Raw genomic sequence first — 15,099 nt, 5'->3', positions numbered from 1 at the left:
GGGTAGTCCGCGCACCCAGTATTAGTATCGGTGAGTTTCTTCTTCTCTTTTTTTTCATGTTGGAGGTAAGGGTGGGAGTATCACGTTCTTTTCTTCCTTTTTTTTTGGACAGTTGCCGGTCTGAACCATGGTTTTAGACCAGCACTGCAGTCCGTCTTGTTTTCAGTTGAGTGCAGGTCCTAACCACGGTTTAGACCTGATGGATTTTCAGCCTGGGCGTGGCACAAGGTGTCAGCCGTCCAACCGCCTTTCGTGGGAGCCGGATGGAGCCTAGTGGTGCCAAGCACCCAGGCCCTTTCCATTTGGCTAATTGGGTTGCATGCAGGACCGAACTGAATGGTTCAGATCTGTGTATGTATGGAGAACCAGGTCGGCACCGGGTGCCAGCCACGGTTCTGTTTTTGGACAGGTCGAGTGCCAGCCGTGTGGTGCTGGGCTCCCGGGGTCCCTCGTGCTGATCCCCTTCGGGTCCGGGTCAGACCAGTGAGAGTTGGGTTCATACCCACTGCTGTCCAACCACAGCCCGGTCTCATAGACCAGACCGACTGGGCCCAGTCTTTGGGCTCATATCCGCAGGTTTAGCCACGGTTGTTTTTGCCGGGGCTGGAAACAGCCCAACCAAACCCTTGACAGGTAGGGTCCAGTTCCTGTGTCGGTCCAGACCTTGGAGGTAGGTCCGACAGTCTGGTCCGTAGGACCAGACCACCCTTAGCTAGAGCTTGTTGGCACGAGTGCGGGTGGACTTTCGTTTCGCCACACACTCGCGGCCCTGCTACACCATTATGTTGGCCGATAGGAGGTTACTCCATCAACACTAGCTTGCACCTACTTCGAGTCGAGCCCGATTAGGTTCAAACCAGCCTTTGTATTTCCCTGCACCTCCTCGCACTTCAGTTAGGTTCGGCATGAGTGCATGCCTTGGGATTTTACCGGGTTCGAGTAAGCTTCTCATATATATATATATATATATATATATATATATATATATATATATATATATATATATATATATATATATATATATATATGTAAATGGGATTGTATGCATATGTGTATAAGTGTACATATGGGTATGTGCCTCGTAGAGTATGTTTGAAATGGTTGATATATACATGAATATACGTATATATATATATATAAAGGTATTAAAACTTATGACTCGCATGTCCCGTTCAAGCATTTTCTCAGATGATTCTATACTCCGAACTCCGTATGAATTCCATAGCATTGTCCTATGTTCGTTTCGGACAAACGGTTTGTTTAGGGTCCGCTGGCGCGGCACCCCGAACCGTGGTAATGCCAATGTTATTCCCATTAGATGAGTTAAGTTAGAAATCACCTTCGACACGCAAGTATGTCGTACTGTGTAAGGAAAATCCTTATACCTTGATTTTTGTGTAACTACTTAGTTAAGTATACAGATGAGCACTATTGCAAACCCGCATACTTGGGAACTCCGTTGAATCACAAGCTTTGTTTCATTGTCTTTGTTTTGGGTCCGCAGGCACGGCACCCTACACCATGGGAAAGGTTGATGTTGATTCCATAAGTCGGGTATATCTCAGATTTTCACCATAAACATGTAAGTGTGTCAACCATGTATGAAAACATAGTGAATGCAATATTCACACTGAAGTATACAAGGTAATCATTTCATTTTATGCAACTGCCTCTGTTGTTTATGCTTGCGCAAAAGATAGAAACATACACTTCGCACTTGGCACATTCTGACATTGTTACTGGGTAGTGCGTACCTTGAAAAGGTACATTGCGTAAGACATTAGTAAGTACACCACGTGCACTTACTACAAGAAAGAAAAGAATAAAGATAGGGTATGAACAATGAAATGACTGGTTATGGGCTTAGTTAAAATCCTTGGGTAATGACCCTTGCTTAGAGAGATGGACTCTTGTGTGATATACCCTAAACAGAAATAAATCAATAAAGTATTTCGACTGCTTTCACGAGCAGTGTGATCCGTTGGTCGTGTGAGGCTGAGCACGTGGATGGGCAGGCCAAGTCCTCGTTTTGCGTACCCTGCGGGGACCACGAGGCAAATTCCTCGGGAGAGGTGTGTTGAACATGAGCCTTAAGAAAGATAAACCTGCTTCGCCCCATTCACAAAATGGTTCACCTCGGGAGAGGGTGGATGGTACAACCCTGAGTGACTTGTCGTTACTACGACACGTGTTTGACAGGAGCTGTAGCGCCCTTTGGCCTCCAGTCACTCGGAGTCAGGGAGGTCGAGGTTGCCTTTTTAGGACCTCACTACTGCAGTAGTATGGATTGCAATTCTTGCCTATGCGAGTGTTTTCTCCTAGTCGTGTGCTGCTCGCATAAGGTCGACTCGGTCTGTAGCTTCCCCGGTTACCACACTAGAATTTAAAATAACAGACGCCGGGTGCATGTCTCACAGAATGCGAGGTGCCTTCGCGTACCCGAAGGAGTAATCAGAAGAACTTAAAAACTAACCAAACAACTGACTTAAAGTAGTTGTTGCTTTACTTGTGTTGTAGACTTACTTTAGTTGTTACTTTAGTCACTTGCTGCTCAGTTCACTTATATTTCAGTTTGTTACTTTAGTTACTTGCTGCTCAGTTCACTTATATTTCAGTTTGTTACTTTAGTTACTTGCTGCTCAGTTTGCTTATATTTCAGTTCGTTGTTTCAGCTACTTGTTTTCCTGTTGACTAGTACTTGTCACTTCACACTTACCAGACACAAACACTTACACTTGTCAGCTTGTTCCTGCTTTCCTGTGTACTTGATATATATATATGCACATTGCTTGTGGTTGTTTCTTCACCACCTTGAAAAAGGATTGACCCCGTTTTATGGGGATGTAGGTGACGAACAGGCTTAGTGCGGATGCAATGATACATGATGGAGGCTCTGAGGACCCACACACTTGACTTGCAGATCTTGTACCTGGTGGTTTTTGGGTTTTGGTTGTTGTGGGGATGTATCCCCTATTTTGTACCTTTTGTACTTATAAGTTGTAAACTCTTTAAAATTGTTGGGGTGTTTCCCCTTTTTACTTCATAGTCACACTTTTGGTTGCACTTAGCTGTGGCGGCCGCCCAGACTTGCGGCTTTGTTGTTTTCCCATGTTTGCTTCCGCTAGTTTCCTACTTAAACCTTTCAAAAAAAAATTTTCCATAGAAATCCCAAGTTTTCCCAAGGTCGGGGTTTGGGGCGTCACAGCGATTGGTATCAGAGCAATGTTTAAGTATGTGGTCAGAGCTTCATCATGCATCATCCATCGCACTGTAAGTATAAGATTAGCTTCTTCTTCTTCTTGCTTTCCTTCTTTCCTTCCTTTACTTCTGCTTTTAGATGGTTTGTGTTGTGGTTCTGTGTATATCATAGATGTCGACAAATCCAACCTACGGCAAGATTTTGGAGGCTCTCCAAAACCTGACTCGAGGCGAAGAGGCCCTGAGTGGAGCTGTGAGACATTTGGCACGTAATGTGCATATGTTGGCACCTCTGTGTGCAAGGTGTTTGGGAAATCATGTGGGACAGATCTGTTCCCGTGAGTTGGCTGAGTGCCCCTACTGTAGCCTTCGTGGGCATGTCGAAGAGGAATGCCAGACGAAGCAGAGGGATGAGCTCTGGAAGAGCAATGCGGAAGACATCCAGGATGTTTCTTCAGTCTCTGGACCTTTGGTTTTGAAAGTGGATAGCCAGGACGGAGAAAAGCGAGGAGCGAATGATTCTCCTCAATATTCTCCCGAGTCCTACCCCTATGGTGTTTCTTCAGAGTACGTGCCGCCGATTTTGGGAGAAGTCCAGGAGATCTCGGACACGCCACTGAGAGAAGTTGTTTCTCCTCCACGTGTTAGGCCGAGGCGCTGTGGTAGTCGGAAGGACTACAGGGACTTCTACACCAGCAAGTCGTGATATTTGCGATGTAATGATTAGATGTTAGAAACACTGAGTCAGTGTTTCGTTTTTGCTTTTGTCGTGCTTAAACTGTTGACAACACTTGTTTAACCCCATCTTGATGAAGGGTGCTTCTGTAATGTTTCGGTTTTCCTCGTTAAGGAAGTGGTAATTTTTTTTTTCTATCTCTGTGTATTTGCTGGTTGCTTATGTATAGAATGTTGCGTATTTAGATAGCGTGGCGCGCCAGGTGTGACGACCTGATGGAGACTCTGAACAACCTTACAGAGGTTGTAGGACGACAAGCGGAGACCATGAGGAACATGGGCGAACACATCCAACAGACTGCCCAAGGACAGGGAACACCTGCCCAGGTTCCTGTTGCGATAGTCCCATATAAGCAATTTATGAGCTTGAACCCTCCCTCGTTTGATAGAAAGTCTTCGCCGGAAGCGGCCGAAGATTGGATCAGAGAAATTGAACGTATTTTCCGAGTGTTACAAGTTGGCGATGATCGGAAAGTAGATTTTGGGACATATCGTCTCAGAAAGGACCCGTAAAGATGGTGGGCAGCTACCTGGGAGATAAAATTCGACAACCAGCCAGTTGATTGGGAGCAATTTGTGGAAGCGTTCTACGCAGCCTATTTTCCCGCTCACGAGAGGAGCCGGAAAATGCAGGAGTTTCTCGACCTCCAACAGGGTAGTTCTTCTCTCCCGGATTATGTCACGCGTTTTCGAAGCCTAGAGAGGTTTTGTCCGCACGTATACACAACAGAGAAGGAGCGAGCACTTAAATTTGCTCGAGGTCTGAAGCCAGTCTTAAGGACGAAGGTGTACACGCGTGCACCTATGACGGTCGATGAGGCTTTAGAGACGGCCTCCTTGCTTGAACATGATTGGACAAAATCGCAGAAGACCCCCGCACCAAAGGAGTTGGCCAAAGAAGAGACAATTCAAGAGGAATCAAGATGGAAGGAAGTTTCATCCTCAGACAAAGAAGCAGCGTAACAGCAACGGCAGCAACACCCGCCAGAATCAGTATCAGAATCGTAGGCCCCAGTTCCAACAACGCCAGCAGTCGCAGCAGAAGCAGCTTACTGCAGCTAGTTGTCCAAAATGTAATACAGATCATCCAGGACGACCCTGCCCGCGAGACACCGGCGGATGTTTATATTATGGAAAGATGGGTCATTATATCAGGGATTGTAGAAAGAAGCAAGCAGACGACCAGCGCAGGAATACGCCGGGTACTTCTCAGCCGACACCGCAACGACAGCCAGCGACGCAGCAGCAGCAGTCATACCCACCTAAGACAGCAACCCAGAAGGTCATTGCAGGTCGAGCATACGCAACATCAGTCGAGCAAGTGACCAAGGCAGAGTTGGTCCAAGGTACGATTTCGATATACGGACATGAAGCACTTACATTGTTTGATTGTGGTGCTACTCATTCGTTCATAGCAACTAGATTCGTTCGTACCTTACCTTTGGCAGTCGAGTCTTTGAACTTTCCGTTGGAGGTTCGCACTCCAACTGGAGAGCGATCTTTTTGTGACTCGTATGTTCCGAACATCGAGGTGTCAGTGGCAGGACAGAACTTGTCCGCTGACGTTATCCTGTTAGACATGACTGAGTACGATGTCATTATGGGCATGGATTGGCTTTTTGAGTATCATGCTCAAGTCTTCTGTCGGGAAGGCAAGATCGTTCTTTCTCAGCCTGATCGTCCTATTCTGGAGATTAAGCTTCCTCGACCTTTGCGCGATAGTCGCATGATTTCTTCTTTCAAGGCTCAGAAATATCTACGAAACGGGGGTACTGCATTCTTAGTCAGCATTGCCCCAGTTGAACCCGAGATGGTTTTGATCGAAGACTTGGACGTAGTCCGAGATTTTTACGATGTGTTTCTGGAGGAACTACCTGGGTTACCTCCGAGGCGTGAGATCGAATTCGGTATCGAGTTGTTGCCTGGAACGGCACCAATCTCCAAGGCACCATATTGTATGGCTCCGGCAGAGCTTGAAGAGTTAAAGCGTCAGTTGGAAGAACTCCTTGATCAAGGTTTTATTCGACCTAGTGCTTCACCGTGGGGAGCACCAGTGTTGTTCGTACGGAAGAAGGATGGATCCCTGAGGTTGTGCATCGATTATCGAATGCTCAACCAAGCGACAATTAAGAACAAGTATCCGTTGCCGAGGATCGAAGATCTTTTCGATCAGTTACAGAAGGCGAAGGTCTTCTCGAAGATAGATCTTAGATCGGGTTACCATCAGCTTTGTATCCGAGAGGATGATATTGCGAAGACAGCTTTCCGGACGAGATATGGGTTGTATGAGTTTGTGGTGATGCCTTTTGGCCTCACGAATGCTCCAACAGCATTCATGGATTTGATGAATCGGATTTTTCGTCCATATGTGGACTCGTTCGTAATAGCATTTATCGACAACATCTTGATTTATTCGGAGAGTCCGGAGCAGCATCGAGAGCATTTGCGGATTGTGTTGAGTACTCTTCGCGAGCACCAGTTGTTCGCCAAATTCTCTAAGTGTGAGTTTTGGCTCGAGCGCGTCATGTTTCTTGGACATGTGATATCGAGGGACGGAGTATCCGTCGATCCAGCGAAAGTAGAAGCAGTTATGGGCTGGAAACAGCCTAAGAATGTGTCTGAGATTCGTAGCTTTCTTGGATTGGCCGGTTATTATTGACGTTTTATCCAAGACTTTTCAAGGATCGCTTTACCTTTGACGAAGTTGTTGCGTAAAGGTATTAAGTTCGTGTGGAACAATGCCTGTGAGGACAGTTTCTAGATCCTGAAGTTGAAGTTGACTACCTCGCCAGTATTGGCTTTACCCTCAGACAGAGGTGGCTTTGTGGTGTACACAGACGCCTCTGGTACCGGTTTAGGTTGCGTGCTTATGCAGCATGGCCGAGTTATTGCCTACGCCTCCAGACAGTTGAAGACTCACGAGCGAAATTATCCGACGCACGATTTAGAACTGGCAGCAGTCGTGTTCGCTTTGAAATCATGGAGACACTACCTATATGGGGAATCGTTTGAGGTCTTTTCCGACCACAAGAGCCTCAAATATCTGTTCTCTCAGAAGGAGTTGAATATGAGGCAGCGACGATGGCTTGAGTTCATCAAGGACTATGATTTCACGTTGTTGTATCATCCTGGTAAGGCGAACGTTGTGGCAGATGCGCTTAGCCGCAAAGAGAGTGGCGTTTTGGCTAGTCTTGTGTGGAGCCAGAAGCTTATCGAAGATTTTGTTGCATTGAAGCCTTTTTCTGTTGGTGGTGGTTCGATCAGGTTGTCTGGTCTGACCATTCAATCTACGTTTTTGCCAAGGATCGTAGAGGCTCAGAAGCTTGACGACCAGTATGGTAAGTTTCTAGCCTTGGCCGAGCAAGCAGATTCTCTTTTCAGAGTGTCTAGTGATGGCAGCGTGCATATGAGAGATCGCCTTTGGGTTCCGAGCAACCCTGAGGTGAAGAGAGAGATTCTTGACGAAGCTCATATGTCTAGATATACGATTCATCCCGGAGGAACAAAGATGTTCAAGGACTTACAGCGGAAATTTTGGTGGAGTGTTATGAAGCGCGAGATAGCGGCTTACGTTGCGAGATGCTTGACGTGTCAGCAAGTTAAAGCGGAACATCAACGTCCCGGTGGTACCTTGCAGAGGATTGAGATTCCTCAGTGGAAATGGGAGAATGTTACAATGGATTTCGTGGTAGGATTACCACTGTCTAGGCATAAACACGATGCGATATGGGTAGTTGTGGAAAGACTCACCAAGTCTGCCCATTTCCTGCCAATCAGGATCAGTCAGTCTCTTGAGAGCCTAACTGACTTGTACATTAGAGAGATCGTTCGGCTTCATGGTGTGCCGAGGTCTATTATTTCCGATCGTGATCCCCGATTCACGTCGCGACTGTGGGGTCAGTTGCAATCTGCTTTGGGGACGAAATTGAAGTTTAGCACAGCCTTTCATCCTCAGACGGATGGACAGTCCGAGCGAACAATTCATACGTTGGAAGATATGTTGCGAGCTTGTATGCATGATTGGAAGGGTGAATGGGATTCACACCTATGTTTAGTAGAGTTTGCGTATAACAACAGTTACCACGCTAGTATCGGGATGGCCCCGTATGAAGCGTTGTATGGTAGACCTTGTCGGTCGCCATCTTATTGGGATGACATCAGCGATAGAGCGAGCGAATCGCCGATTGTTCTTCAGCACTACACGCAGCAAGTGCAGAAGATTCGTGAACGCTTGAAGGCAGCACAAGATAGACAGAAGAGTTACGCCGATAAGAGACGTCGCGAATTGTCTTTTAATGTTGGAGACATGGTTTTTGTTAGAGTTTCGCCGACTAAGAGCGTATTCCATTTCGGAAAGAAAGGGAAGTTGAGTCTGAGGTATGTCGGACCATTCGAGATCGTGGCACGGATTGGTGAGGTGGCATATCGCGTCGAGTTGCCTCCACATTATGCCCACATTCATAATGTTTTTCACGTGTCGATGCTCAGGAAATACATTCCTGACCCATCACATGTCATTTGTTACGAAGATGTAGACGTGCAAGAAGATCTGACTTTACCAGAAAGGCCTATCGAGATTGTTGATCGACGAGATCAAGTTTTGCGTACCAAGACTATTCCGTTAGTTAAGGTACGGTGGCAGCACCATGGCATTGAAGAATGCACATGGGAACCAGAAGCGAACATGAGACAGTCTTATCCAGAACTTTTTATAACCTCCTAATGGTGATTTCGCGGACGAAATTCTTTTTAGGAGGGAAGGATGTAAGATCTACGATTCTAATTTTGATGTATGTTGTGTAATTATATGGAATCGATGAATTTTTATGTCTTGACAATTTTCTAGTGAGTTGGTGGAATTAAATTAGCATTTTAATGTGTTGGATAAGCATTCGTTAGAGAAGTATTCTATATGCGATATTGGATTTGGATCCGGGGCTACTAGGAGATCCAAAACCCTGGGGCGACCCTACAGTGGACGTCCATGTCCTTGGTTGACCGACTGGTCAAGGGCTGACCAGCTGGATGGTATTTTTGAAATTATCTTGCATGGCTTTAAAAGAATAGGCCTTCATTGGCCATGGGTCATTCCTACACCCTCATGATGAAGCCTAGGCTCCATCATGAGGGGCGCCATTTTTAAAAAGAGAGCCATGGGGTGGCGCCCCATGGCAGATTCATGATTTATTTCTAAGGCATTTGAATCCTTTCAATCCATTGGGCACGATGGGTGGCAGCCAAGGGCGCCCTCTTGTAAAACTTCAAACTTTTAAGGGCATTTAGAGATGGCATTTTCGAGATTTTTGCAAAGCCTTTTAGAAGGCTTGACATGCATTGGTTGTTGGAGGGCGTGGAGCTCCCCAACCCTCCATCTTAGAAGGATTTAATCCCAGCCGTTCACCTCTAAGCCTACTTCTATAAAACCTTTACAAAAAAAATCGGGTCCCTCTTATTTTGGGCGATTTTCCTTTCTCTTTCTCTCTCTCTCCTCTCAAGCTCCTCACTCCAGCCGTGTGCTTCCTCTTGGCGTGAAGAGCTGCAGCACCTTCTTCACTAGCTAAGGTGAAGAATCACCCTTCTTGTGCATACTTCCGCGTGGAAAGGAAGCCAGTGGGGCTTTGCATCTTTGCATGCAAGTCCATACGGTGGATTAGCTCCAAGTTTTGTAGTTGCCATCTTGATTCACCATGGATTTCATTATCGTTTTTGTAGCATGCAATTACAGTCTTGGTTTGCTCTTCCTTTTGATTTCATTTCAGTTTTTATCGCTTTCTATGCTTGTTGTGATCTTCCCTCTCAAAAGAAAGGAAAAGAGGTTGTTATGGTTCTTTTGTTTTTCCTTCTCGCTGGGTTCACAGCTATTGTAATTATCTTCGGTTGTGCGGGACTGAGCTGGGCTTGTCCAGCCCACCCCCATTCCGGTTGACGTGATCTCGGAATGCTGAAACGCAGGTTGGTGCATTTCGGTCACCAACATTCTTTCTTGGATGGTTGTTTCAGTGGTGTTGAGCTCAATCCAGTCTCCATACGTTGGGACTGGTATTGCAGCAGTGATTTAGGCTTGGGTCACAACGTGACCAGCCTCGTTTGCGCATGGAATCCTGGATCTTTCTTTTAGCAGCAAGGTGAGGTTTGCTTGGTTTTATTATTCTCTGTTTTCGACATTTTGAGTTGCTCGGCCACCTTTTCTTTTTAGCCCTTACTCATGCTGATGGAAAGAGCATCCGACCTGGTCCAGTGGACCGGATCTCTTGACCATCCAGTTTTCGCCCTAACCGAAGCTGGACGCCATGCGGGTAGTCCGCGTGCCCAGTATTAGTATCGGTGAGTTTCTTCTTCTCTTTTTTTTCATGTTGGAGGTAAGGGTGGGAGTATCACGTTCTTTTCTTCCTTTTTTGTTTTGGACAGTTGCCGGTCTGAACCATGGGTTTAGACCAGCACTGCAGTCCGTCTTGTTTTCAGTTGAGTGCAGGTCCGAACCAAGGTTTAGACCTGATGGATTTTCAGCCTGGGCGTGGCACAAGGTGTCAGCCGTCCAACCGCCTTTCGTGGGAGCCGGATGGAGCCTAGTGGTGCCAAGCACCCGGGCCCTTTCCATTTGGCTAATTGGGTTGCATGCAGGACCGAACCGAATGGTTCAGATCTGTGTATGTATGGAGAACCAGGCCGGCACCGGGTGCCATCCATGGTTCTGTTTTTGGACAGGTCGAGTGCCAGCCGTGTCGTGCTGGGCACCCGGGGTCCCTCGTGCTGATCCCCTTCGGGTCCGGGTCAGACCAGTGAGAGTTGGGTTCATACCCACTGCTGTCCAACCACAGCCCGGTCTCATAGACCAGACCGACTGGGCCCAGTCTTTGGGCTCATATCCGCAGGTTTAGCCACGGTTGTTTTTGTCGGGGCTGGAAACAGCCCAACCAAACCCTTGACAGGTAGGGTCCAGTTCCTGTGTCGGTCCAGACCTTGGAGGTAGGTCTGACAGTCTGGTCCGTAGGACCAGACCACCCTTAGCTAGAGCTTGTTGGCACGAGTGCGGGTGGACTTTTGTTTCGCCACACACTCGCGGCCCTGCTACACCATTATGTTGGCCGATAGGAGGTTACTCCATCAACACTAGCTTGCACCTACTTCGAGTCGAGCCCGATTAGGTTCAAACCAGCCTTTGTATTTCCCTGCACCTCCTTGCACTTCAGTTAGGTTTGGCATGAGTGCATGCCTTGGGATTTCACCGGGTTCGAGTAAGCTTCTCATATATATATATATATATGTAAATGGGATTGTATGCATATGTGTATAAGTGTACATATGGGTATGTGCCTCGTAGAGTATGTTTGAAATGGTTGATATATACATGAATATACGTATATATATATATATAAAGGTATTAAAACTTATGACTCGCATGTCCCGTTCAAGCATTTTCTCAGATGATTCTATACTCTGAACTCCGTATGAATTCCATAGCATTGTCCTATGTTCGTTTCGGACAAACGATTTGTTTAGGGTCCGCGGGCGCGGCACCCCGAACCGTGGTAATGCCAATGTTATTCCCATTAGATGGGTTAAGTTAGAAATCACCTTCGACACGCAAGTATGTCGTACTGTGTAAGGAAAATCCTTATACCTTGATTTTTGTGCAACTACTTAGTTAAGTATACAGATGAGCACTATTGCAAACCCGCATACTTGGGAACTCCTTTGAATCACAAGCTTTGTTTCATTGTCTTTGTTTTGGGTCTGCAGGCACGGCAACCTACACCGTGGGAAAGGTTGATGTTGATTCCATAAGTCGGGTATATCTCAGATTTTCACCATAAACATGTAAGTGTGTCAACCATGTATGAAAACATAGTGAATGCAATATTCACATTGAAGTATACAAGGTAATCATTTCATTTTATGCAACTGCCTCTATTGTTTATGCTTGCGCAAAAGATAGAAACATACACTTCGCACTTGGCACATCCTGACACTGTTACTGGGTAGTGCGTACCTTGAAAAGGTACATTGCGTAAGACATTAGTAAGTACACCACGTGCACTTACTACAAGAAAGAAAAGAATAAAGATAGGGTATGAACAATGAAATGACTGGTTATGGGCTCAGTTAAAATCCTTGGGTAATGACCCTTGCTTAGAGAGATGGACTCTTGTGTGATATACCCTAAACAGAAATAAATCAATAAAGTATTTCGACTGCTTTCACGAGCAGTGTGCTTCGTTGGCCATGTGAGGCTGAGCACGTGGATGGGCAGGCCAAGTCCTCGTTTTGCGTACCCTGCGGGGACCACGAGGCAAATTCCTCGGGAGAGGTGTGTTGAACATGAGCCTTAAGAAAGATAAACCTGCTTCGCCCCATTCACAAAATGGTTCACCTCGGGAGAGGGTGGATGGTACAACCCAGAGTGACTTGTCGTTACTACGACACGTGTTTGACAGGAGCTGTAGCGCCCTTTGGCCTCCGGTCACTCGGAGTCAGGGAGGTCGAGGTTGCCTTTTTAGGACCTCACTACTGCAGTAGTATGGATTGCAATTCTTGCCTATGCTAGTGTTTTCTCCTAGCCGTGTGCTGCTCGCATAAGGTCGACTCGGTCTGTAGCTTCCCCGGTTACCACACTAGAATTTAAAATAACATACGCCGGGTGCATGTCTCACAGAATGCGAGGTGCCTTCGCGTACCCGAAGGAGTAATCAGAAGAACTTAAAAACTAACCAAACAACTGACTTAAAGTAGTTGTTGCTTTACTTGTGTTGTAGACTTACTTTAGTTGTTACTTTAGTCACTTGCTGCTCAGTTCACTTATATTTCAGTTTGTTACTTTAGTTACTTGCTGCTCAGTTCACTTATATTTCAGTTTGTTACTTTAGTTACTTGCTGCTCAGTTTGCTTATATTTCAGTTCGTTGTTTCAGCTACTTGTTTTCCTGTTGACTAGTACTTGTCACTTCACACTTACCAGACACAAACACTTACACTTGTCAGCTTGTTCCTGCTTTCCTGTGTACTTGATATATATATATATATATATATATATATATATATATATATATATATATATATATATATATATATATATATATATATATATATATATATATATATATATATATGCACATTGCTTGTGGTTGTTTCTTCACCACCTTGAAAAAGGATTGACCCCGTTTTATGGGGATATAGGTGACGAACAGGTTTAGTGCGGATGCAATGATACATGATGGAGTCTCTGACGACCCACACACTTGACTTGCAGATCTTGTACCTGGTGGTTTTTGGGTTTTGGTTGTTGTGGGGATGTATCCCCTATTTTGTACCTTTTGTACTTATAAGTTGTAAACTCTTTAAAATTGTTGGGGTGTTTCCCCTTTTTACTTCATAGTCACACTTTTGGTTGCACTTAGCTGTGGCGGCCGCTCAGACTTGCGGCTTTGTTGTTTTCCCACGTTTGCTTCCGCTAGTTTCCTACTTAAACCTTTCAAAAAAAAAAATCCATAGAAATCCCAAGTTTTCCCAAGGTCGGGGTTTGGGGCGTCACACATGTAAGACCTCAACCACGTCTAACTAATTGAATACTTGTGTGCAATCAACACTATCCCCAATACACCAAGACAAAACCACTGAATATTAAGTACAAGACAAGCAAAAAGATAAACAATTTTTGAAGGGATTTCCAAGACCTTGCAACAAGTAATGAAAGATGTAATTCAGCAAGAAAGCAACACACTCTTAGACACTTAGAACACCCGATGACAGTTAGATGGGGACACTTGAGATATTGGGACTCACCTCCATGGGGTGAATAAATGTTAACATCCAAAGTATCTTTTGCAATCACACATAGAGTTACATAAATAAAACATCAACAACAAGAAAACATATATAATACATACACAACAACCAAACAAAAATACTACAAGGCTAATAATTGCTTCTATCTATAGAAAAATAAAATAATTTAAAAACAATGGTAACCGGGAATGAAGCGAAAAAACTAATTGCTCTTATCTATAGAAAAATAAAACAATTTGAAGACAATGGTAGTCAATGAGTGTGAAAAGGAAGCGAAAAAACTTTTATAGGAATCATCGCAAAGATACATGAAAAAGGGTTAGGGTTCTAGAGGAGAAAAGGTTACTGCCCTTTCCATATATAAACAAAAAAAAAAAACACAAACGCCTATATATATATATATATATATATACACACACACAAGTAAATTCACACATTAAAATCTCACATTACTTAAAGTCGACAACATACAAACGTCCGTGAATTCTTCAAACTTTTCATAAATTCTATATCAAAAATAAACTTTCTCAACCATCAATGCAAAACTCTTGACAAAATTCACACTCTAATCGCCTATATATACACATAAATTTGCACGCTAAAACAAAATTTTGCATCGCTATAAATCGACATCATGCAAAAGTGCATGAATTCTGCATTGAAAGGCAAACTTTCGCAATCACCAACGTAAAACTCTTGACAAAATTCACAAAGAATTTTCGCAAGCAGTATCATGATATTTTTACTATTTGTGCAAAATTCATAAATTTTATGAAAATATCATGTAAATTTCATTTTGAAAAAGTGTTGCAATATAAAGTGCAAAAATCAAGAAATCCCCTTATGCTAAGGGTAAAAAGGTCTTAAAAAAGTCAACCTACAAAATTGAACATTGGGCTGATTTCAAAATTTATGGGGCATTTGACAAAACAAGTCAAACTTGTCGTACAGTACAATCATTTTCAGTTAAATTATAAACTTACATGGTCATGCCATTATGAATACTTCGCTCAAGGGATTCTAATTTTCAACAAAAATGTAAGTGTACATTAGTTTGTATAGCTGCTGAATTTTTAACTTTTGAATTAGAACACATCGTTGATACTAAATAATGTAAATTAATAGCAAATCAAGACTTTAATTTGCTAAGATATACAGTCTCTGCAGTGAGATACTGCAAATGATTTAGTACACGTACCTTAATCTCAGTTATCCTGTGAGACGAGCAATCCATGTGATTGCCCCTACATGTCTTTTTTTTTATAGAGATTGCCCCTACATATCAATTTCAATATGATGGGATCAACGAATTAGAAATTAACAAATGGCTGAATATAAAGAACACAATGAAATCCTGGATTAAGAGTTGGAATGATTAGTTGAA

The sequence above is a fragment of the Nuphar pumila genome, chromosome 11 (assembly GCF_984573655.1).
Source record: "Nuphar pumila chromosome 11, dmNupPumi1.hap1.1, whole genome shotgun sequence".
Classification (NCBI taxonomy): Eukaryota; Viridiplantae; Streptophyta; class Magnoliopsida; order Nymphaeales; family Nymphaeaceae; genus Nuphar; species Nuphar pumila.
The sequence above is the reverse complement of the archived record's forward strand: the minus strand, read 5'-3'. Positions refer to the sequence as shown.